Source organism: Triticum aestivum, chromosome 2A, assembly GCF_018294505.1.
Source record: "Triticum aestivum cultivar Chinese Spring chromosome 2A, IWGSC CS RefSeq v2.1, whole genome shotgun sequence".
Taxonomy (NCBI): Eukaryota; Viridiplantae; Streptophyta; class Magnoliopsida; order Poales; family Poaceae; genus Triticum; species Triticum aestivum.
In genome coordinates, this window is record NC_057797.1 from 15,588,997 (window position 1) to 15,613,857 (window position 24,861).

The 24,861-nt window shown below is 44.6% G+C and overlaps 1 long non-coding RNA gene across 1 annotated transcript; it reads left to right on the plus strand.

The window, feature by feature from the left end:
* Window positions 1–5,660: 5,660 nt before the first annotated feature.
* Window positions 5,661–7,462, plus strand: LOC123184295 (uncharacterized). Its single transcript, XR_006492944.1, has 3 exons — window positions 5,661–5,792; window positions 6,259–6,442; window positions 7,243–7,462. It is a non-coding gene; the product is annotated as an uncharacterized lncRNA (long non-coding RNA).
* Window positions 7,463–24,861: the final 17,399 nt, after the last annotated feature.

Genomic DNA, 24,861 nt, shown 5'->3' on the forward strand with positions numbered 1-24,861 from the left:
CGACGCTACGTACTATATACGTATAGAGAGGACTAGACACGCTAGCTAGCTAGTAAGAAAATGAAGGAAACAGGAGATCGTCATGAACATATGCATACAGAGAGAAGTGATATCGACCACCTCTCCTTCTTCGAGAGATTGGTCGAACAACAAGTTCTCGTATATCTATCCGACACTACCGGCTACATATATACAATAATTATCTCTTACAATATAATCTCCTAATTATATATGAACACATGGTCCACATAGTATTGTCCGTCTTCAGCGATCACGTGGTTAAGGAATAATGCCGCCAATTCCTCTTGAATTGCTCGCATACGATCTGGTGGTAGTGTATATATATATATATATATATATATATATATATATATATATATATATATATATATATGAGTAAATGAAACTCAACACAAATGATAGTAATAAAATAAGATTGTGAATATTATTGCTTATGCACTTTATATTGTTCGTCGGAGTAGCCTCGCTCACAGGTCGTGTGGCGGATGGACTCGCAAACATAGTATCCACATAAATCATTCCCTTGTTCCTGCCACAACCACTTTACAAGAAATAGAGGTTAATCAAACTGATAAGCAAACATGCTAGATGGTATCCCCTTGTTAGAGACCAGACCAAAATGGAGCTCTCCCGTGCGTTTGGATTCTGGACCGTCGGATCGAAATCTCCTCGCGACACAGGCCGTCGGATCTTGATCCAGATCACTGTGAGTCGTTGGATATTTACCCAATCAACCTCGGCCGTCGGATAAAATTTCAATGGCAATAGAATGTAATATCCATGCCCCCACCAGGGCATTTTTGTCAACATAATGTAATATCCATGCCCCCACCAGGGCATTTTTGTCATTTCACCACATAAGCATATAAAAGCAGCAGCTCCCGTGCTGGAACCCTAGCCGCCGCCTCCCTCCCGCACTCGCCCCTCCCCGAGGGCCAGCTCCTCCCGCCTCGCCCCTCTCTCTCTCTCTCTCTCTCTCTCTCCCTCCAAACCCTAGAACCTCACCCGCGCCTCCCAGCCCCGCCGCCGTCCAGGTCCAGCCCCATGCCGCCGTCGTCTTCTCGCCCAACCGGTCGCCGCCGCACCACACGCTCGTGCGCAGGGGTGAGAAGGGGAACCACCGCCCGCTCCCGGAGCGCGAGGAGGACGTGGTGATGCAGCGCCCAGATCTACGGTGACATCGACGCGCCGTCATCGACCTGAGCCGCCACCGTCCTCGAGGTCGGCCATGGAGGGGGGTCCGACCCAGCTGCAGCCGTTGACGGAGACATCCCAAACCCTAGCATGGGGACCGAGCCGCCATGGTGAGGCACTGCACTGGATCCCTCTCCTCTTCCCCCTTCTTTCACGGATTTCTCCTCTCTCTTTATGTCCCTCTCTCACCATGGTCTCGTCTCTGTAGGAAGGAGGCCAGCGGCGAGGACGACGCCATGGTGTCCCTGCTGTGCTCCCGGATCCGTCGCCCATCTGCCCCGACCTGGCCCTTCTCCTTCCCGCCGGCCAAGCGGAGCCGCTCGTGTCGCTGCTCTACCTGACGAGGGCATCGTGCTGAGGTGAGCCTCCTTCTACTAGTGCCATAAGATACTGCAATGTTGGTATGCATGCTAACTTATGTATGTTTTGTATCAGCCATGTTGCATTGTATCAGCTATGTTAACAGTTCATGAGGAATGCCAATGGGGCTGTTATATGTATTTTATATTATTTTGATCTTCACCAATTTACTTCGTTAGTTGCAAAAGGTATCATGAGATTTAATTGATGATACTCATCATAAGACTAAAGAGTAGATGTGATACATAGTTGTAGTACATTTGTAGTCAGACTGCATATTTACACAAGTTTTTCTTGGTTACTTGCAAAATACTCTCTATAAGCAATTTGTTTAATGTGGCCCTGTTTGGCAATTGTAGCATGTTATGTGTAGGCATATGGGTAATACTAATAATATTACATAAAAATTCATTTACTATAAACTAACCATCAGGGGTGCTTTACATGTCACGACACATAGGCATCTTACAAGCATAATTTGTCCAAACAATTGTAGTACCTCGGCATTCGGGTTTTGCACAGTAGCTTTGCAAGCATATTACTACTGACGAAAGAATCTACGAAAGCCGCTGAAGTACGTACGAGTAGATCGGTGCAACTTTGCCCGTATACTTTTTTCTTGATAAGGCATGATCGAGGTGGTGGTGAGATCTGGAGCTCCTGCCACGTGCTCGCTTGCTTCAGAAGAATCCTGCCAGGGGCACCATTTTTCTTCCTCCCAAGAAACATATCTGATCCTGGAGAATTCTTCCAGAAGCAGCAATGTTCCACAGGGATATGATATCTCTCTCCACCACATGTGCTCTGCAACAGCAGCTGCTATGTTTGTCCTCATTGTTTACTTCAATTCTGCAATGCCTGTTGTTAACTCTTATAATTAGATTCATTTGCTGCTCTTGGAACGAAAGGAGAAGAGAAGGACAGCCTGAGATTCCAATCCGAATTAATTTGACTTTAGAATGAGAGTAAGCACTAGAGGATTGGAAATGGGTGATTGTTTATATGTGTTTGCTTTTTTGCTTTGAACTGTATGCCTGACGGCTTATTAGATTGGCTTATACTACATGTTTGACTCTCTACTTTGAGCTGTACAACTGCTTGTTTATTAGCCCTGGAAAATGAATGGCTTCAATGGTGGGTGCATGTATGGTCAAGGGATTGTTTGGTCCATGCATGGAAGTGGACTGATTAGTTTTACTTTTTTTACTTGGTTATGTTTGCTAATCTTGAGAATCTTCTCATAATCTTGAAAATCCACTCTTGCTAATCTTGATTTCTTCCTTGTGTGCAGCCCCATTATGAGAAGGTTGTGAGACTTTTCAATGATCCAGATGCTGCACATCCTGGGAGAATATTGATGGCTAGGGTTGATTGTGCATCAGAGGTATTGTACTTCTCATGAAGGGTCATGATCTTCATCAGTTTGTTGAAGCTAAACAACTAAGCACTTTAAAAGGAGATATTCTTGCAATTATATTGTTTTATGGTGAGATAACCTAGAGAAGTATTGATGTGTATCTTCAGTTCATAGTTGTCCTATTTGTTACTTCATACCTGAAAGCTATAAATACAGGGGGTTTTCTCACGTGAAAGATTAGTCTCTCTTTTGATTTATTTTAATTCCCATTTCTGTCAGAAACCACAAAATGTACTGAATTGTAGTATTGTACTGCTAATATGTTAGTTTATCAAGCAGTGGTGTTCATTGGCATGCAGTGATGTTTTATTTCTTTTAAATGTTTGACACAGGTGAACATAAGTCCACTCCAGTTTTATGATGCCACAAATATTGTTTTTATTTTCCATAATTGCAACACTAGCTTTTCCAGGCATGAGTTTACATCTTGAATAATGTCTCTGCTTAGTTGTGTCTTTGTGTTGTTTTATGTTGGTCAAATACCAAGGATATGATTAGCCACATATGTCACTTTTTTTCTTAACCGTGTATGAATGAAAAAAAACCTGTATGAACAAAACCATTCAGTATTTTTAGCCGAACGGTATATAGCAAAACCTTTGTATGAATACATATGGATTATTCAAGCCGAGCGAGCCAATTGGATGGTACGGAAGTACTGCCTAACCTAAGATCCCGGCTGCAACAAATAAAAAAACTTGAGATCCTGACTGCTGGAGAAATGACTTCTCCAGTTTTCCTCTTTTTAGTATATATAACGGATAAAGCACGAAAAATAATTAAAATGAATCATCCAGAATTGGATGTGTGTGTGGGAAAGCCTGAAAAAGAAGAACATTATTTTCAGGTTAACTGTCTGATAGGAGTCTGACTAAACTCTAGCGGCAATACCGATGGTAGTCAGTGTTATTCACTATGCATCATATATGAATCTAATTATAACATCATACTATGCACATGAATTAACTGGATTTCTGAATCTAATATTTAATGGTGACTAAGCCTAAGAGTTTTTATTTCAACTGCTTATGCAGGACAGGTTGTGTGCTTAGGGAGGCGGCAAGGTTAGACACCATACTTTGGTCCTTATGTATCCCTGTAATGCCTGAATCAATTTTCTGATTTAAGTTTTGCATTTTAGGCCCAAGGAATCTTGCGCATAAAACAAGATAATGACCAAGAAGAGCATGTGAGGGACCAGCGGGTGTTTATCCCGAGTGATTTCAGTGTTTGTCAAGTCTGATTAAGGTACTAAATTATTCTCTTGCACATAACTCCTAAGGCACATGAATCTGCCATTTATTCTTTCAATATTACACGATGAGCGGGTTTATTGTTAACCTGAATGCTTCAATGAAGCTTGCCACCTTGCTTTTCCTCGAGCACATAGCAACTGAAGAAGAGATGAAGGCAACTGAACAGCGTGCTGGCAAAGTGAAGGGTTCTTGCAAGAAGAAAGAATGTATGTTATCCTACATTCTTTGTATTCTACTGACTCATTTATAGCTTTCCTGTATTCTTGCTGGTGTATTGTGTTGGTAGTTGGCTCCTTTCTTTTCTCTTCTTTCGCCATCGTACCCATCTTGCTAATCTGATGTGTATCTATCAATTTGATGCAGCGTTGTCATCTTATTTTCATGACGGCATGGTGTCTCGACGTGTGATGGATTCACTCACACGGAGGAAGCTTTTGTCCGCTACTCCGGCAACAAGCGCACAAGCTTTTGGGTCCATGGCGCCACGGTAAACATGGTATGTCATGTTCCGTCGATTGATCAGTTCATCTTGCTTTTATAATTCTTACACTATAATTTGCTCAAATTCTATCAAGACAACGGTGGAAATTGAATTTATTTATTTGCAATGCATGCCATTTCCCCCTGATCATTAGTTCATGTAACTTGATGATGTAAACCTGGTGTCGTTTAATCGTTTTCCATAAACAAGTTATTTGGGAGTTTATTGCAAGCTATACCATGTTGATGCGTAACTGCAGATTGTGTTCTTGCTATAGTTTGTTACGACTTATATGTTTTATAATATTCCATGTAAATCATAATATCCTTGATGTGCATTCCTTGATTTTTTAATGTTAGGGGCCAAAATATATGTCCTTAATTAGTTCTTCCTCTGTACAGTGTAGGTGATAGTAACCCTTTTATGAAAATATATTCATTTTAGTCCCTAGCTCAGGTCTGCGCATTATATAATGAGTTAAATTTGCCGGTTTAAAATATTTGTGCTATCAATCCTTTCTGTCCTAGACAAAACTTATTAGTTTTGATTTTTTTTGCTAATTTTAAATATTCCTGCTATCATCAGTGTAGATGGGAAGGGATAGGAGCTCAACATGAAATGGACTATATTGTGAAGGCCTTTAACTAATAAGTACAGATTGTTTTTTTTATAGAAACACACAAGTAAAGATTATGTGAGGTGATTTATTCATTTTAAGAGTTCCCTCATTAGTGTATCCCTCACTGTTAATTGCTATGAATTTTTAGCCATTTTTATAGAAAACACAAGTAAAGATTATGTTTGCTTTCCCATATTATTCTTTACCTGCTTAATTTCTATGAATTTTTTTAATGTCAGATTACTATCCACGTCTGTATGCTTTTCGTCGAAGTACTGGGTCAAGGGGATACAAAATCTGTATCACTATGTCATTTATTTCCTTTGATGCAGAACAACTCTGGGTGCTTGATTCTGTCTCTGGATAAGTGAAAATAGATGGCAGCGAAGTTGAACTGGTTTTGCAAACACTAGCAAGTATTTCTTCATCGCTTCCATCGTGCAAGTAATGCTTTTACATTCCCTCAATATGATATATTCCTCTGCTTCCTAATCCAGTCGAAACATAATTTGAACTATATTCTTTCTGTTCATATTATCGAATAGTGAGCTTCCGTAGTGGCTTCAACAAACAAATTTAGTGTGTACATCACTTGACCAAACATTAAGGCAGCGACCCATATGTAGGTGCAGTCTCAAACAAAGAAAGAGAAAAGATAGTCTTGGTGTTAGTTACCTACATACTCAGATTCCTACATGAGCTCGGCAGAAAATTGAATATGTAGGTGCAGTCTCACACCAAGAAAGAGAAGATAACTTGGTGTCAACTACTCATGAATGGAAATAAAAACACTAGCTGGAATGATTTACTATTTTTGCTAGCTTGACAAAAAATACATTATTTCATTCTTAGCTTACTAAAACTTGGGTGTGTTGTATCTTGCTCATACATTTCAGTTGATTCTGCGCAGGTTGCGCTAGCATTGCGGGCATTTTTCTTCATATTTGGGAAGAGGGGATGAGGTTGAAAAATGAAGCTGGTGATGAAAAGAATGGAGGGCACCCGCAAAGTGATGATGAGGAAGGAGCCCTGCAGGAGACAGCTTTCAAAGCTTGAAGAAGATGGTCTCACATCCACGTTGATCTATGAAAATAGTAAGTATAAATCAAATTTGATATATGTCTCCCAGGTGATTTAAAAAAATACCAAGGATATGATTAGCCACATATGTCACTTTCTTTCTTAACCATTTATGAACGGAAAACAAAACCTGTATGAACACCACCGTTCGATATTTTAGTCGAGCAGTATATAGCAAAACCTTTATACAAATATTGATTATTCAAGCTGAGCGAGCCAATTGGATGGTACAGAAGTACTACTACCTAACTTAGGATCCCGACAGCAACAAAAAGAACTTGAGATCCTGACTGATGGAGCAGGGACTTCTCCAGTTCTCATATTTTTAGTACATTTAAGGGATAAAGCATGAAAAATAATTAAAATGAATCTTCCAGAATTGGATGTGGGTGTTGTGTTTGCTGTGGGGACTAGGGAAATAGTGTCAGTTCCTCAATTGGATAGTAGTAGGATCAGACATGCCTTCACATTTTTTTAGTTAATTAAATATGTTCAGTTCAAGCAGTTTTGGCTTACTATGATGTTAGAGTTCTCTATCGGTACCTTCACTTTGGGTTTTCTAGAAATTTATTGCTCAGTAATACTGCTCCACTTTGTTCATAAATTCATTGTTCATTGTTGTTTATTAAATTATCCATGTCCATCTGTTATTCCTAGGATTTCCTTGGATAACTATACTAATAGATAGAACATGAGAACATGTCCATCTCGGAGAGAATTAATATTGCTTTGCTTGCTGCCCCTGAATTTGAAAACAAAACAGTGATGTTGATTGTGGCTTAATTCATGTATCCTATCTCATGAGTCATACCAGGCAAGCGGCGGCGGCGACGGACTGGTCACCCCGCAACACCATTCTTCCTTCACGGTAACTAGCCACGGCAAGTGCTTCTGTCATTTCTTTCGTGTTGAGAAGGCAGAGGCAAGGGCGCGAACATGAGGTATTCTGTGACTTTCTTCGGAGAGGCACGAAAGCGCAAAGGTCGTGACGTGTAACGATTTAATCAAGGAGACAACCCGGTCGAGCTATCAAGTATTAGGCTATAACCTAACTAAGAAGTTTTATTATCTCGCATTGCATCTTGCTTGATCAACACATGCCATGACCTGGTTATTGTATTTGTTATATTACAATGGATAGTCTTGGCTTGCTTTTGGACTGCCTTTTGGTCTATGTATAGCTTGATTTTGGACTGAAGCCTTTTGTTGTTTCCTGAACCAATTGCTATGTGCTGAATGTGTATGTATTGATGCAATGATTCTGATATAAAATTAATATATTAGGTTGAGAAACACAACTATATTATGCTATTTTTTATATTTGTAATGCTTCAATGACTGTATTATCGGGTTGGATATGACTATACCTGACAGCAACGCTGTCGGGTGCGGCAAGCCGCACTTCCTACCTAGTTGATGAAACTAGCGCTTGAATCACTAGGAGATGCGCGGAACATGCTACTATAGTACTTACTTTCGGTTGTCTAAATTGCAGCTTCTTCGGCAGTCCCGGAGCTTTTTTGGTGAATTTTCTCCAAACCCTGCCAGACAAAGAAAACAATTACTTGATATCAGGAAATGAACAAAGTTGCTGATATGGTGCAATAATGATCGATTTAACTTACTTCTCGAGCATTTCAGTCATGTCCGCATACTCCATAGGATCTTTTCGTCTCGAGTCTAAGATAGTTACTAGTCCCTGATACGTCTCCGTCGTATCTACTTTTCCAAACACTTTTGCCCTTGTTTTGGACTCTAATTTGTATGATTTGAATGAAACTAACCCGGACTGACGCTGTTTTCAGCAGAATTGCCATGGTGTTATTTATGTGCAGAAACAAAACTTCTCGGAATGACCTGAAACTTCACGGAACATCTTTTAAGAAATAATAAAAAATCGTTGCAAAAGATGAAGGCCAGGGCGCCCACCACCTGTCCACGAGGGTGGGGGGCGCGCCCCCTACCTCCTGGCCCCCCTGGAGCTCCTCCGACGCCAACTCCAACTCTATATATTTGCTTTCGGGGAGAAAAAAAATCAAGGAGAAGAAATCATCGCATTTTACGATACGGAGCCGCCGCCAAGACCTAAAACCTCTCGGGAGGGCTGATCTGGAGTCCGTTCGGGCTTCGGAGAGGGGGATTCGTCGCCGTCGTCAACATCAACTATCCTCCATCACCAATTTCATGATGCTCACCGCCGTGCGTGAGTAATTCCATCGTAGGCTCGCTGGACGGTGATGGGTTGGATGAGATCTATCATGTAATCGATTTAGTTTTGTTAGGGTTTGTTCCCTAGTATCCACTATGTTCTGAGATTGATGTTGCTATGACTTTTCTTTGCTTAATGCTTGTCACTAGGGCCCGAGTGCCATGATTTTAGATCTGAATCTATTATGTTTTCATGAATATATGTGTGTTCTTGATCCTATCTTGCACGTCTATAGTCACTTACTATGTGTTATCATCCGGCAACCCCAAAGTGACAATAATCGGGACCACTCCCGGTGATGACCATAGTTTGAGGAGTTCATGTATTCACTATGTGCTAATGCTTTGTTCCGGTTCTTTATGAAAAGGATGCCTTAATATCCCTTAGTTTCCATTAGGACCCCGCTGCCACGGGAGGGTAGGACAAAAGATGTCATGCAAGTTCTTTTCCATAAGCACGTATGACTATATTCAGAATACATGCCTACATTACATTCACGAATTGGAGCTAGTTCTATGTCACCCTATGTTATGCTTGTTACATGATGAACCGCATCCGGCATAATTCTCCATCACCGATCCAATGCCTACGAGCTTTCCATATATACTGGTTCTTGCTTATTTACTTTTCCGTGGCTATTGTTACAATCACTACAAAATATCAAAAATATTACTTTTGCTTCTTTACTTTTGTTGCCGTTACCAGTACTATCATATTACTTTGCTACTCCCTCCGTCCGGAAATACTTGTCTTAGGAATGGTTGTATCTAGACTTATTTTAGTTATAGATACATTCATTTTCAATCATTTGTAAGACAAGTATTTCCGGACGGAGGGAGTACTAAACAGTTTGCTGCAGATACTAAGTTATCCAGATGTGGTTGAATTGACAACTCAACTGCTAATACTTGAGAATATTCTTTGGCTCCCCTTGTGTCGAATCAATAAATTTGGGTTGAATACTCTACCCTCGAAAACTGTTGTGATCCCCTATACTTGTGGGTTATCAGTCCCTGCTCAAGCTTAATCTGTAGGAGAATATAGTGGAACCTGCACATGCATGCATAACTCATCAATTACATTACTATAACATGGACTAATAAGGGAAACCGAATATGCACAAGACAGTAACACTCACTTGAAGTTGTAAGGAAAGAGTATTATATCTTTGTTTTCATTTATTACCAACGATCGTAGCAAGTTGGCCTCGGTATCTGTGGCATGAAATTCAACCTCATATGCATCTATGAGATTTGTGTTAATGAACCCAATATCACCGACTTGTCTTTTCTTCAATTTGGCGATCTTCAATCTGCATAATATAGTGAGGATAATTATAAATACGTGCAATGAAAGAGCTGACCTATATAGAGAGACTTAATGACAGAAGTACTACTACTTACAGACAGTAGCAAGTGACCGTTAATTTATCGAGGGCCTTTTGATTGAAAAAGTGGAAGAACTCCTCAAATGGAACATTCAACAGTTCAATTCCAACGAGGTCATGCTCCTCTTTAACTCTCAGCGTCAAACTATTCCACCCCCCAGACTCTCTGCAGGTTTTCATGTACCAATCATGGAATCTTCGCATCATCGTTGTTAGAGATCTTTCATATTTGACGAGAGGCTTCCCGTACTCGTATCTGTGTTCCTCCACCTCCAAGAAATCATAATGTACATCGTCGGGCAGGTAATCTCCAATATTGCTATAACCGGGCACCATCCTCTGATCATTAGTGACGATGTCGCTAGACACCTTGAGCGGGGGGCACGATTGGTTCGCTTGTTCGCCGAGCTGGGCAATTTTTTTCCCAGCTCGTCGTTCTTTAAACCTTTGATCACCGACAGTACTTCCCGACCGCTCCGCTTCGACAAATGTCTTCGCAATAATGCGCTCATAGTTACCTTTCGGCGGAGACTTTGGTGGTTTTGTCAGGGCAGCCAGAGTGCGCTTCGCTTTCACTGGATCTACCTTCTCCTCTGGAGGTGGATGTTTCTTTGTTGTCACCCCTTGAAAGAAGTTCATCACTTCGGCTTGCACGATCTGTATTGCCTCCCGCCTCTGGTTGTACTGATAGACGCCGGCAGACTAGACGGAGCGGCTGCGGCTGTCTTCTTTCCTTGCTTATGAGGCGGAGGAGAAGGACTACGATGCGCCGGAGCAGCCGAAGCGGCGGCGGGTCTCTTCCGCCCTTGCTGACGAGGCGGAGAAGGAGGAGGTTGGCTGCTCGGGCGCGCCGGCGCAGGCAGAGAAGGAGGCGGAGTGCCGCAACACGCCGGAGAAGGAGGCTGAGTGCCCTGATCACTCGCCGGAGGAGGAGGCGGAGGCGTCCAGTTCGGAAGGTTGATGAGCTCCTTCCTCCATAGGCATGGAGTCTTCAGAGCAGAACCCAGCCGAGTCTCCTCTTTACCGGTAGGGTGGTGAAGATGGAGGTCCTCAGATCCCTCCGTTATTTCGTCCACCGTCACCCTAGTTTATCCTTCTAGAATTGGACGACAGTGAAAAGTTGCACCGGGTTCAGGGGGTCGAACAGAGCTGACAACCGCCTTGATTTTGAAGTTCTGCCATTGCGTCAAAAGGTGGCTATGTTGAGACTCCGTGATAGCATTCATGGGGTAGCTAGCAGGAGCCGTCAAGACATGCTCCAGCTGAAGCAGCTCGGTGGAAGCCACGCTGCTTCTCTGCTGAGATGACGGGGTAGCTTCGGGGGTAGTTTTGGCAGGTCGCTTGCTGCGAGCTACGTCTCGTTCCTCTAGCGCTTGAACCCTTTTGTGTAGCTTCTGAATTTGGGTCTGCTCCACTTTTTCCCTCCTCTCCTGGCATTTGTAACTGCGTGCGTCCGGAAAACCATCCTTCCACGGAACGGAGCTTGGCATGCCTCGTGTCCATCCAGGGTGCTCAGGATTCTCGAGGGCCATTGTGAGCTCGTCGTTCTCTCTGTCTGGAACGAACGTCCCTTGCTGTGCTGCATCGATATAGTGCTGAATCCTCTTGACTGGTATTCTCATTTGCCCGTCCGTCCAAACGTAGTTCCCTGATAAAGGGTCCAAGGTTCCGCCAGCCCCGAAGAACCAAGTCCGGCAACGGTCTGGCCAGTTCATTGTCTCTGGTTCGATCCCTTAATCAAGCAAATCATTCTCAGCCTTGGCCCACATAGGCCGGGCTTTAAGGTAGCCACCTGACCCCGTGCGATGGTGAAGCTTCTTCTTGACAGCATTTTTCTTGTTTGTCGCGGACATCTTCTTACTCTATTCCGATGTATTGTGGGCCACAAATGCGGGCCAGTGATCTCTGATCTTCTCATATTTGCCGATGAATTCTGGTGTCTCTTCTTTGTCGACAAACGTTTTCAGCTCATTCTTCCAACTCCTGAATAGGTCTGCCATCTTCTGAAGAGCATGAGACTTGATTAATTTCGCTTTAACTGGCTTCTATGGATCCTCCTCTGGTGGTAGGGTGAAATTTGCCTTCAGCTCAGTCCAAAGATCATCTTTCTGCATATCATCGACATAAGACACCTCAGGGTCTTCGTTCTTAGGCTTATACCATTGGTGGATGCTGATCGGGATCTTGTCCCTAACAAGAACCCTGCACTGAGTAGAAAATGCTTCCTTTGTTCGGATGGCTTCAATCGGTTGGCTGTCGCGCGTGTTTGCTGTGATCTCAAACCTTTCATCCGAGCGCAACTTTTTCTTCGGGCCTTGTCTCTTTACCGAAGTTGTGCTCGATCCGGAGGGCTAGAAAAAAGAAGAAAGACGAGAGTTAATTAATATGTGTACATACCAAAACAATGAATGCATCAATTTGCTAGTCATCACATGCTTAACTAATATATTTACCTGGCCGGACTCTGTTCGGCTACCGGTGCCGTCACCACGGGCTCCTTCTTGCACCAACATTGGGTCACCGGAGCCATCATAATCATGTCTTTCCTGCTCCATTCTTCGATCACCGTAGCCTGCTTCTTCACCCTGTTCTTCCAGAACATCATTGTCATTAAGATATGGCAAGACATCACCTCCGGCTAAGATTATGTCCCCCAACACCTCTTCTGCTTCCTCGTCTCGTCCGTGCTCCATTGTTTTTGCAAATATTACAACATGGCAATTATTACACAAACATGACAGCAGGTGGATATATTAGTGGCAAACATAGACCTAGCTTATTCCGGGTTTGGGGTGGCCTCGACAACGCTTCAAGGGTAGGGGCGTGGCGGGAGGGGGTAGGAGACCGACATCGTTTTTTTCTAGGGTTTGGGTGTCCTCAAGAGTTTTGGTCGAGCGAGAAGGCCAGAGGGTGTTCCCGTGGCATAAGTTATCATGGTCGAGAGAGGGTATATATATCGACCGCCCCTCATGTCGAAGTTATCCGGGAGGGGGTTATATCGACAACGACGATATACATACATGGGAAAATAATGTTATCGGGGAGGGAGTAGGTCGAACCCCCCCCCCCCCCTTGTGGTGAAGTTATCGGGACACGGGGTATATCGACAACGACATACCCGATAAAAAAAATAAGAAGACTAAGAAGAAATAAAAAGAGGAGAAGAAGAAAGGAATAGAGGAGAAGATTGAAGAAAAAAAAGAAGAGAAAATAGAATATTCTATTTTCTCTTCTTCTCCTCTATTCCTTTCTTCTTCTCGTCTTCTTTTTCTTCTTTTTTCTTGTTCTTATTCATTTCTCCTCTTCTTCCTCTCCTCTTCTTCTCCTTTCTTCCTCTTCTTATTTTCCTTTTTCCTCTCATTATTTTTCTTCTTCTTCTCCTCTATTCCTTTCTTTTCAATTTTTTCTTCTTCTCCTCTTCTTTTTCTTCCTTTTTCCTCTTCTTATTTATTTCTCCTCTTCTTCTCCTTTCTCCATCTTCTTATTTTCCTTTGTCCTCTCCTTTTTCTTCTTATTCCTTCTTAATATCACTTAGCAACTTTTGCAATGATGGGGGGCGTGGGGTGCTCCCGCGGTCTAAAATCGGTCTATGCACGATAGAAAATTCTGAAAAAATACATCTATGAGCCCTCATACATATATACATACACAAAATACATCTAAAAAATACATATATGATCCCTCATACATACATACATACAAAAAAATATGAAAACATCATATAAGAACATCTAAAAACATATAAACAAATAGCATACATACATATATAACAAAAAAAAGGAAAGCTAGGGGCCGGGCAGAGTGGCATGGCGGCGGCGGCGGCGCCGGCGGGGCAGGGCAGGGGCGCAGGTGCGCGAGGCAAGGCAGGGGTGCGGGAGCGAGGCAGGGCAGGGGCGCGAGGCAGGTGCTCACAAGGGGTTGGCGGGGCACGACGGGCGGCGTCGGGCAGGCGTAGGGGCGCGGGGAGCGGCGCCGGCGTCGGGGCAGATGGCGTCGAGGGTGTCGGCGGCGGCGAAGTTGAGCGGCCTGACGGCGTCGGCGGCGGCGGCGCAGGGGCGCGGGGAGCGACGCCGGCGTCGGGGCAGATGGCGTTGAGGGCGTCGGGGCAAGCTCGGCGGCGACGACGACGAGGAGCTGGGGGCGTCGGGCGGAGAAGAAAGTGATGGATTTTGGAGAAACTGCTAAGTCCTTCTTATAAACACAGCACACTGGTCCCGGTTCGTGGCACAAACCGGGACGAATGCCCCCCTTTGGTCCCGGTTCGTGCCACCAACCAGGACCAAAGTTCTCTTTTCAGCAGCCCAAAGGGCGGGAAGCAGAGGCCTTTGGTCCCGGTTGGTGGCACCAACCGGGACCAACGGCCTTGTGCTGCCCCGCGTCAAAAGATTAGTACCACCTTGCTAGCTGAGAGAGCTCGAGGGTGGTTTATAAGCGTTGTTGCGCCGACCCTCTCGAGCTCCTCTCAATTATAGGATTTCGGGCCTAACCGTACACTGTGTGCCTGTGGGCCTACTAGGCCTCCTGCGGGCCTGAATCCTGGCCCATGGTGGGGTTTCTAGTCGTATTCAGGCCGTTGTGGGCCCAGTAGGTGGCACTTTTTTTGTTTTTTTGTTTTCTTTGTTGCTTTATTTATTTTATTTTGTTTCTACTTACAACAGAATACTTATTGTTGCTATTTTTATTTATTTTATTAAAGTTTATTTTTAATTATTTTTCTTTTAGGTCACAAAAATTATAAACTTTCTGTTAGTGTCATTAGTTTTCAAATTTGAATAGTTAAAAGTACTGTGTTTAATATTACTGTGTTTAAAATTCAAAATTTCATTTTAGGTCACAAAAATTAAAGTTTTCAAGTTTGTGATTAACTTTACTATAAAAATAGATTTTGGAGTGATTCTTTTTCCTGCTATTTAATATTATTGTGTTTTATGATTCTATTCGAAAACAGATTTTGTTATTTTGTTGCAAAAGGATTTCATTTTTTTGAACTTATTTGAACTCCATGGTTTTTCTGTATTCAAAATGCACCATACAAAGCCACATCATCATCAATTTTCAACCCTTTGTGACTTCATTTGTTATTTTTCATGCACTTACTAATTTTTTTGAGCTATAAGACCCTGAAATTGAAAAACATTTCAAATGAACTCTGAAAAAGTTGAAAGTTGGCATGGTATCATAATTTCACCCACATAGCATGTGCAAGAAAGTAGAGAGGCTTATGGAAAATACTGGATGCACTTCGTGTACAAAACGACAATCTCTTTCGAAATATCAGGGTTTAATACGGAAACTCGTCTGTTATAAAGGGATTTCATTTTTTTGAACTTATTTGAACTGCATAGTTTTCTTTGTTCAAAATGCACCATTCAAAGCCACATCATCAATTTTCTGCCCTTTCTGACTTCATTTGTTATTTTTCATGCATTTATTGATTATTTTGAGCTATAAGACCCTGAAATTGAAAAGCAGTTCAAATGAACTCTGAAAAGGTTGAAAGTTGGCATGGTATCATCATTTCATCCACATAGCAAGTGCAAGAAAGTTGAGAGGGTTACGGCAAAAACTGGATGCACTTCGTGTACAAAACGGACAATGGTATCATAGTCGTCTGTTACAAAGTTGGCATGCTATCATCATAATAGTTGCGGGAGGAAGTCTTCACTTTTTCTTCGCTTGTGTCATTTGCTAATTGCGCCGTAACCATGGATAATCTTCATCGTTTAACAGGATGCTTGGGTCAGCCTTGGATTTGAAGGGAGGAATTTCATGAAACTTTTCTTAATCTTCACACATGTCTGTCTTGCCCTCCACTCCCACGATGTCCCTTTTTCCTGAAAGAACTATGTGTCGCTTTGTCTCATCGTATGATGTATTCGTTTCCTTATCTTTTCTTTTTCTCGGTTTGGTAGACATGTCCTTCACATAGATAACCTGTGCCACATCATTGGCTAGAACGAACGGTTCGTCAGTGTACCCAAGATTTTTCAGATCCACTGTTGTCATTCCGTACTGTGCACTACCAGAAACTTGTTAATCCATGACGGATTTTGGCTGACGTTCTGGAAATCCGTCAGCGTCGATGACGGTTCTCTCTGATCCGTTACAGAAACCGTCATCGATCACCAAGATCCGAATCTACCCAGAAACTCCTCAAAGCCCATATGGCCTTTGTTTTTTTTCCTAGAGACAATATTACTAAATCTCCATGCAAGGAGTATAACAGTTTTGCTAAGTCTCAGTCGACGGAGACTTCGTTATGTCTGAGTGGATATTATATTACTTTGATCTTGCACGGAGATTCGTACAAAATATTTCTTTTTAGTTTTTAGTTTTTCTTATTCTACTATATCACTTGAGTGAGACGTGGTTAAGTCTCAGTCGACTAGACCTAGCCACACCCATAGTATAAATTTTAATAAAAATAAATTCAATCACGACTAACTACAAGAGCATTTGGACGTTTACTTTTGGCAGAATAGATGATTTAGTAAAAAAATGTGCACCATGGAACGGACCTTGCAAATCGGACCTACTTGAATACTTCAAAAATACGAATTGGTCAAGAAATGTGTGACAGACTGCAGACGTACAACTTTGCAATCGTACACAACAACTATAGAAATAGAATATGTGACTCCAAAATTAATTCATGTTTACTAAAAAAAATATGAATATAATTTGTTAATTTCATCTATATGAGAATCAACAAAATATATGTTTACCTTCAAAAAAACAAAATATATGTTTAACCTGTTGTCTAAACCATCATGGTTGGAGGGCTTGTTTAACGATGTCCAAACCGTCATGCCTTGCTGCTGTTCTTTTCTCCAAGGAAACGAACTGCTCCTACCGACATGGCGATCCAGTGTGAGGGTAATCTCGTGCTGTGATTCACTACTAGAAAAAGGGCTACTAATGACGCACCTAATTTGGCCATTAATGGCGCATCAGTGGTGCGCCATTACTAGCACGCCATTAGTAATATTTACTAATGGCGCACCACTGGTGCGCCATTAGTATCTGGTATACTAATGGCACACCACTGGTGCGCCATTAGTATAGGGCACGGTGCGCCATTAGTATGCCTCCCAGGGGCCATGTATAGCCAGGTGCTTTGGCATACTAATGGCGCATGAGAACAGGATGCGCCATTAGTAACCTAGGCATACTAATGGCGCACTGCTTAAAGATGCGCCATTAGTATCCTCTGGCATACTAATGGCGCACTGTGATGTGATGCGCCATTAGTTTGTATATTAGGTTTTTTTTAATTTTTTAATTTTCTGTTTTTTTTGCACAGGTTACAAAATGTATAATTGGACAAAATATAGACAGCACACATCAACAACAGATTCATCGAATACAATAGAAGATTAGTCTCTGAATACAATTCATCATATTAGTCTCCGAATACAATTCATCATATTAGTCTCCGAATTGAAAAGACAGAACAAAGATAGAACATTATATTACAAGTCTCGAGACCGCGAGTAGCGAGTTTGTCTTCACATTACAAGTCGATATCGATCATCTAAACTACCATCACATAGAAGAGAGTTGCGGTCATCACGATGAGCATCATCACGATGAAACTCGTCTTTATCCGGTTTCTCCAACGCTCCCTCCCCTCTTCCGCTAGATAGCGGGCGTATCTAGATTCGGCCTCGGCCCTAGTGGTGTACCCTTTGTAACTGTTACCGCTGAATCGGTGAACCTGTCTCCGACACTCCTCCCAGTCGTCGTAGACTCCGGGAACCTTACCCTTGTACACGACATACGACGGCATCGCTATGCCCTAGCCAAACGAAACGTTAGTACCAATTCACAGACAATACATAAGCAATATATAAGTATGCAACAGAACAATCGGAAGAAAAAAGCAAGACATTAATAGCATCGATTACATCTAAGTTGAACGACTCTCGAAACGAAAGAGACATACTACAAGTTCATTAATGTTTAATTACAACATGAGATAATCGATGTTTCAGAACTAGACACAACATCACTGCTTTCGACTCGACTCAAGGGACCGAAGCGTGGATGAAGCTGCCGTCTATCGTGGGAGTCATGAAATTACGGGCGTTGTCAGCCTACATTTGTAGCATTCCGTCTATCTCACTGTTCGACGCTTGATTTCTGAGGTAGAACTGCCCCGAGGTACGAAGGACATCTTGATGGATGATTTCCGCAAACTCAGACTGGATGCGAAAGAATTCTTGTCTGATGTCCGCATCCTGGATTGCCGACACGCTCGCGGCCCAATCTTTGAGTTTACTCTGTAGCAGAAGTTGATGATGGTCCCGTACGATCGCCCGCATGTGATGGATGGCGTAGTAGGCACCCTTCTGACCGCCAGGCGGCTGCTTAACGCAGCAGAACGTCGTATTGTGGGAGAACACGTGTTTGCCGTACTTACGAATAGGCCTGTTGAAGGTGCCTCAGATATGGCGTAGCCGGGGAGAACATCATCAAGAACCTTCTTGACATTTGTGTAGTCTACGTTCGACTGACGGTCCGGGTCGAAATACGTGGCCATGGAATATTTGGGGCTTAGGAGGATGAGCGTGCAATGTGTGTCACTGCAGAAAACACGGAATGTTAAAAGAAAAACGATCGAAATCTAAGAATTCGTATGTTACGGGGCGGTTGAGGGGAGGACTTACTCGGGAAAGTAAGGCACGAGGAAGTTTTCCTTATCTAGGTTTTCCAGAATGACGCCTTCAAGGTAAGAACTCACGACTTGCCGGTCCCCAGCGCTGCCCAAGATCTGGGCACGCATGTAGAAGGGGTCGACTATCACAATGTCCGAGGTCTTGTCGCGAATGATCCGCATCTCCATACTCAGCGAAAATAGCCGGACGAAGGTGTAGTGCAGCGGATGAAGGTTCAACATAGCGTGGATGTCATCAAACCGCATGACGATCGTACCCCCGATGGAGTTATCCACAAAGCCCTTGCCCTCTGGCACCTTGGCCACGAAAACCGGGTATGCCACATCCTTCTCTCTGAGACGCCGCTTCTCCAAAGAAAGAACACTGTCATGCAGACTCCGCATAGCACCGGCTGCAACATCGAGCATATTTCTCGGTAGCATCGGCCTACCCGCCACATGCACCCTCCTCATTAAATCCTCAGGTGAAGGTGGCCCGTCCTAAGCACCGATCGTACTCGGTGCCGGCTGGACCGCACCCTTGTTAGTCTTTCTTTTGCGTGCCTTCTTCTTCTCCTGTAATGGGACCGAGTTCTGCTCACAGACCGCCTTCTTGAGTGTGTTGGGGCTGAGAATATTTCGCACCTCGCCTATCTGAGGCTCGGTGAAGTCGGCAGCTGGAGGTGTCTCCTGAGAGCTGAACGGCAGACGACGCCTGTTGCAACTTGGCTTCTCCGCGGTACCAGCTAGATCACGGACGTCTTTTGTTGGGATGGGTTCTTGAGAAGGAGGCCCCATGAAGTCGCCACCGTACCCATGATCGGCAAAGTACTGATCGAGGTTGCCGAATGTATCATCGTCATCGTCGTTCTGATCCTGTGCCATATGCATGTTTGGATCCAGTGGCATAGGGATGTCCGGCACCGTTGAGGCGGTCTTGCCATGGGGCCGACTTGGCGCCGGCACGACTGGCGGTGTTGTCTTTGGGGTGGTGTCCCCTGCCCCCAAACGAATCTGGCTCTTCGGCCAAAGCAGGGGCCAGCCGATCAAGCAGGCGCTGAGGGTCATCACATCATCATCGTCGGCCCCGACGGGTCGAATCAGAGGTAGCAACTCGTCGCAGCCTAGCAGCACCTGAACCAGTTGAACCCTAAACAAGTTGGGTGGCATCTGGGTGCCGTGGAACAAGGGGTTGCCCGGTTGAACGATTTTGCCCTTGGCGACATCGACCAACTCGTTGTTCACGAAGTGCAGGAAAGTGCACGGAACGTCGGCGGCACCCTGCGAAAACATGTAGGGCGTCAGGGATGCCCAGTCAAAGGCAAGGAGATGAAGTCCTCGACCGAGAGAGGCTTAATTAGTTACCGTGATGATGGCGTCAAGCTCGGCTAATGTCGAGGCATCGCCAACGGCGGGCGTGCAGTTGACGGAGGGGCCGCTTGCTGTAGAGGTGCCGCCGGCGTACACACGGGTGCATTAAGCTCTCGTGCCGGCGTCGGAGACACCAATGCCGCCTCCGCCGGAGACACCAATGGCCTCGGCATCGCGTTCAGCGAGTTGCTGGCCGTGAAGCTAGGAATCGGGGGCGGCCCCTGTTGGCCGCCCGCAATCCACGCACTCAACCCCGAGATCAAGGTAGGCACAATGGCGGTGATCGTCGCTCCGAGTTGTTGTTGCACTTGCTCTTGGACAATCTCCGGAATCCGCGCCACCTGTGCCTTGAGTTCTTGAACCTCGCGCGCCTGGCTTTCCGAGATGGTATTTTTCTCCTTTCGCCCACCAGTGTTATAGTATAACCCCCATTTTGTCGACAAGCCTTTGTCGGCCACACGACCAGCTGACGTCGGCTTACTGAGCTTATCCTTGTTCTTCATTACATTCAACGCCCTATTTAGAGTGGTGTCCCAAGGGTTGCTCTTAGTCGACCCCGCGCTACTGCTTTCAGTCGCCTGCGGAAGGAATGTGAACCATTTAGAAATTTGGCTTCATTAATTAGAATGCAACCATATGGAGCTAATTACGCGGGGGTGTATTCCTTACCAGAACAAGCTCAAGCGCCCTGGTCTTCGGATCCGTGGTAAGCTCATTTGTTTTCGGGTCCTTCTTGTACCGGGCCCTGACAAAGTTCCTGGTGTGCTTGTCACCGTATTGATCGAAGCGGGGCGGTAGGCCTTGCTCGGCACGGTCCGCCTCCTCCTTGTCCCATATAGGCTCCGCCACTCTGTAACCGCCGGGACCGAGTGTGTGTTCCCCTAAGTTCAGCTCCCGCATTTCTTTCCCCCACTTACTTGATTCGGAGTGTGCGGTGCTCGAGCAATTGATCTTGAAGTCGTTGTAGTCATCTTCGTTGATCGAAGGATTTTTCTCCTTGATCTTCTCATAACTCTCACCTTTCTCGATCATTCTCTTCACATTGCTTTTCCAAGTAGACAGTGCCTTGCTCATCTTCGTGAGGGAAACATTGTTCACTTTATTCCCTTTGAGGCTTGTGTTTTCAAATTCAGCGGGGAACTTGTGTCGTTCATGCAGCTTCGTGAAGAAGAGGTTGCGCAAATTCCCTCGGTCAGGATGCCTCAGGTTCTCGGTGTTGATCAAGACGGTGCTCCGGAGAATGTACCCGAGCTGAAGCGAGTACCCCTTGACTCTTCATTTGGGCACCGTTGGATTCTCGTCGGAGTCAACTTCAGTAACTTCCTCCTTGAGGGTGCGGAGCACGGTCGGGCGCCGGTCCTTCCGTTGCCTCTTTTGGCTGCCATCTGTGCGTGCGCCGCCATCATCAGTGGTGGCATCCTCGGCGGCACCATCAGTGGTGGCATCAGTGGGGTCATCCTCGGTGGCACCATCAGTGGTCTCAGGATCGGTGGGGAAGGCGGTGTCCTCATACAAGTGAGGTTGTTCCTCCATCTCCTGGGACAGCTCCCAGAATGCCTTGCCGCCCGAACCCCCGGCCTCATCGTTGTGGGCCATGTTTCTCTCTAAATAGAAACAAAGTTTGGTCAAAAAGTTGGTTATTGTCAAGGAACAAGATCATGGTCTCATCATTTAGGGTTTGTCGACACCGAGGCATCCTAAAATCTAAGCTTTTATCATTGAGGGTTTTTCGACGCCGAGGCACCCTAAAAGCCTAAGCTTTCATCATTTCGGTTTTTATCGACACCGAGGCACCCTAAAAGCCATGCATTAGTCACAAGTACGCCGGGGCACTTGATCCTACTTAATTAACTACTAAGATACCCCGGCCCATGCTTTAGTCACAAGTACCCCATATGTCCTATTTTTAGCAAAGTCATGTTAAAATTCACGGAAAATTTCGGCATGACCTTTGCTGAAAATAGGACATATGGAGTACCCGAATTTGCCGGAACGGAAGTTAATCGACATTCCGGCGAACTCAAGGGCCTCTCGGGGTACCTGCAAAACCATTATCCCAGGTGGACAAGGCAATGTGCTACTTGCTTAAATCTCTGTCCAATGCTCTATTTACAAGACAAACAACAGGTGGCAAAGCCCAGTGTTAAAAAAAAGGCCTGTGTTGATTCAGTTCTACCATCATGCTCACAAAAATATGGTCAATCATTGGGCCAAACCCATCAATAAACGTAGGCCACCCTGCCCAAGTTACAAATGCGGGTAAGTTAAAATAGATGGAATCAAGCAGTAAATTGGGTCTGAAACCATGACCAAATTGGGCCAGTTGTGCTGCTACCTAACTGAAGATTGGACCATGAAGTAGGGGATACATGTGTGCATGATGATGCAACATTTTCTGATTAAATGCAGTATAAACTGACTTTTAGACTGATTTTCCATCAAAATTGAAAATAGTTACACTAAGTTTCAAAAGAGAAAAATACACTTCTCAGTTTAACAAACTGAAAATTACTCTAAAACTGAAACTTTAACTGACTTTTAGACTGAATTTTTACTCCAAGAGTTTTTATATTCAAATCACTTTAACTGAATTTTAGATTGAGTTTTAGATTGAATTTTAAACTTTCTTGCAATATAAGCTTGCAGTACACTTTATATTCAGATTAGGAGCCAAACTCTAAAATTGAATTTTTAACTGAATTTTTACGACTGCATCTATTTCAATTTCAGTTTCAGATAAAGTTTATATTCAGATCAGGAGACTTACTTTTAAACCGACTTTATATTCAGTTTCAGATAAGGACATCAGAGAATCTACAGCAGTGTCAAAAACATTAGACAGTGCTACCCTTCAGCATGAGACATTTGGCAGAACCACTCTCAACATGTCACATTTCATAATATAGCACCCTTTAGCATGTAATAATCTTCAAGACTACACTAAACTGATCAAGAAATTACACTAAGATAACAAATGTAACTTTGTGAATATAGTTAGTTAAAAGCATAATTGTGTGACAGGTTAACAAAAATATGTAGCCTTGTCATATTTACATCCAGAGCAGAACTACACAAAGATGATCAGTCTAGTGTTTTGCGAAATAGAAAGGTTGTATATGTATGGTGCCATTCCCTCGACGGGCAAAACTGTGTACCATTATTCTCTTCTTTTTTGTGAAAAGTGTACCATTATATGCTCAATTAACTGGACGAATACCTTGAATAGGCATATGTGTCTCTTCCCTAAACCCAGCATTAAGTTGCCACTGAGAAAATAGTGTGTATGCCATCAGTACTTGACTACTTGGTCAGTTCTTGGATATGCAATCACTAGTGAGAAAATAGGCATTTGGAGAATCTACATCAATGTTCAGAGTGCAGAAAAGCAGGGGAATCGATGGAGACGCTCACCGCGGAGCTGGGGAAGGAGACGGCGAGGCCGAGGGTGGTCGGGGCAGCACGGATCGAAGCCTAGAAGCAGTGGTCGGTGATGAGGAAGAAGAGGTCGATGCGCTCGATCCTTGATGACCCGGCTCCAATCCATGGACGTAGGCGATGAAGGTGATGATGGTGTTGCTCCTGGCGCAGCTCATAGGCACGACGACGGAGGACGGGGCAGTCGATGGCCGCGGTGACGCGCGGCGGCCGCGCTCGGGGTGGAGGGAAGGAGCGGGGCAGCGGCGGGGCAGCGGCGTCGGGGCGGCGCGGCGGCGTCGAGGCAGCGGCGTCGGGGCAGCGGCGGGGCAGCGTCGGGGCAACGGCGTCGGGGCAGCGGCGGGGCAGCGGCGTCGTGAGAGGAGAGGGGAAGGGGATCGAGGGCGAGGGCGAGGGAGAGAGAGCCGGGGTGGAAGTATGGATGGGGGCAATACTAATGGCGCACCACCCCTCGGTGCGCCATAAGTACATCCATGCTAATGGCGCACCTCACCCTGGTGCGCCATTAGTCTTTTTTTTTCTGCTCGAGCCAACAGGTTATCTACCACGTGACCTGATCCACATCAAGTCCCCTCTACTAGCTCGACTGGTCAGCAGCCAGTCCTGACACCAGGAGGTCCTGGGTTCGATTCCCAGGCTCCACGAATTTTTTTATACATTTAAAATGCTGTTTGATACTTATTTGTGTTTAAATATGTTCAAACTTGTTTAATTCATAACAGTAATATTTTTTTATAAGACAGTAATAATTTTTTTAAAAATATCATCAAACAGTAATGCCGGTGGAGCGGGGGAGGGTGCGGGCGGTGCGGGGGGTCGGCGGCGGCGGTTGAGTAGTGCTCGGCGGCGAGGGGGGCCGGATCTGGCGAGGTGGGCTAGCGATCGAGATGGAGGGGGATCGAGATCGAGTGTCCATGAAATTTAAAAATATTCATGATAGTTCAAAAAGTGCCCATGAAATACAATCGAGAAATGAAGGCTACGATTTAAATACAATCGATCTTAGTTAGCTATCTGTTCACAATCTTCTTGCCCTTCTTTTTCGCAAATGGAGTTCTTCTGTAGAACGGACGTCCTTTAGGTAGGGTGTTCCTGCTTCTTCTTGTGGTGTATGCTGCTACTTCATCATCGTCGTTATGTTCGATCCTCGGGTCGCCGTACTTGTCGAAGTCTTGCTCATTAGCTACTCCATCCATTCCGATGATCTTCCTTTTGCCTCTCCTCACGACAACACGACTGGGCTTTGGCGGGTCGGTAATGAAGAAGCATTGGTCCACTTGGGAAGCCAGTACCCATGGCTCATTTTTCGCGGTGACGTTAGCGCCCGCGGTCTTGGATTTGGCTTCGGGTATAACCATGATGGTGAAATACCGGT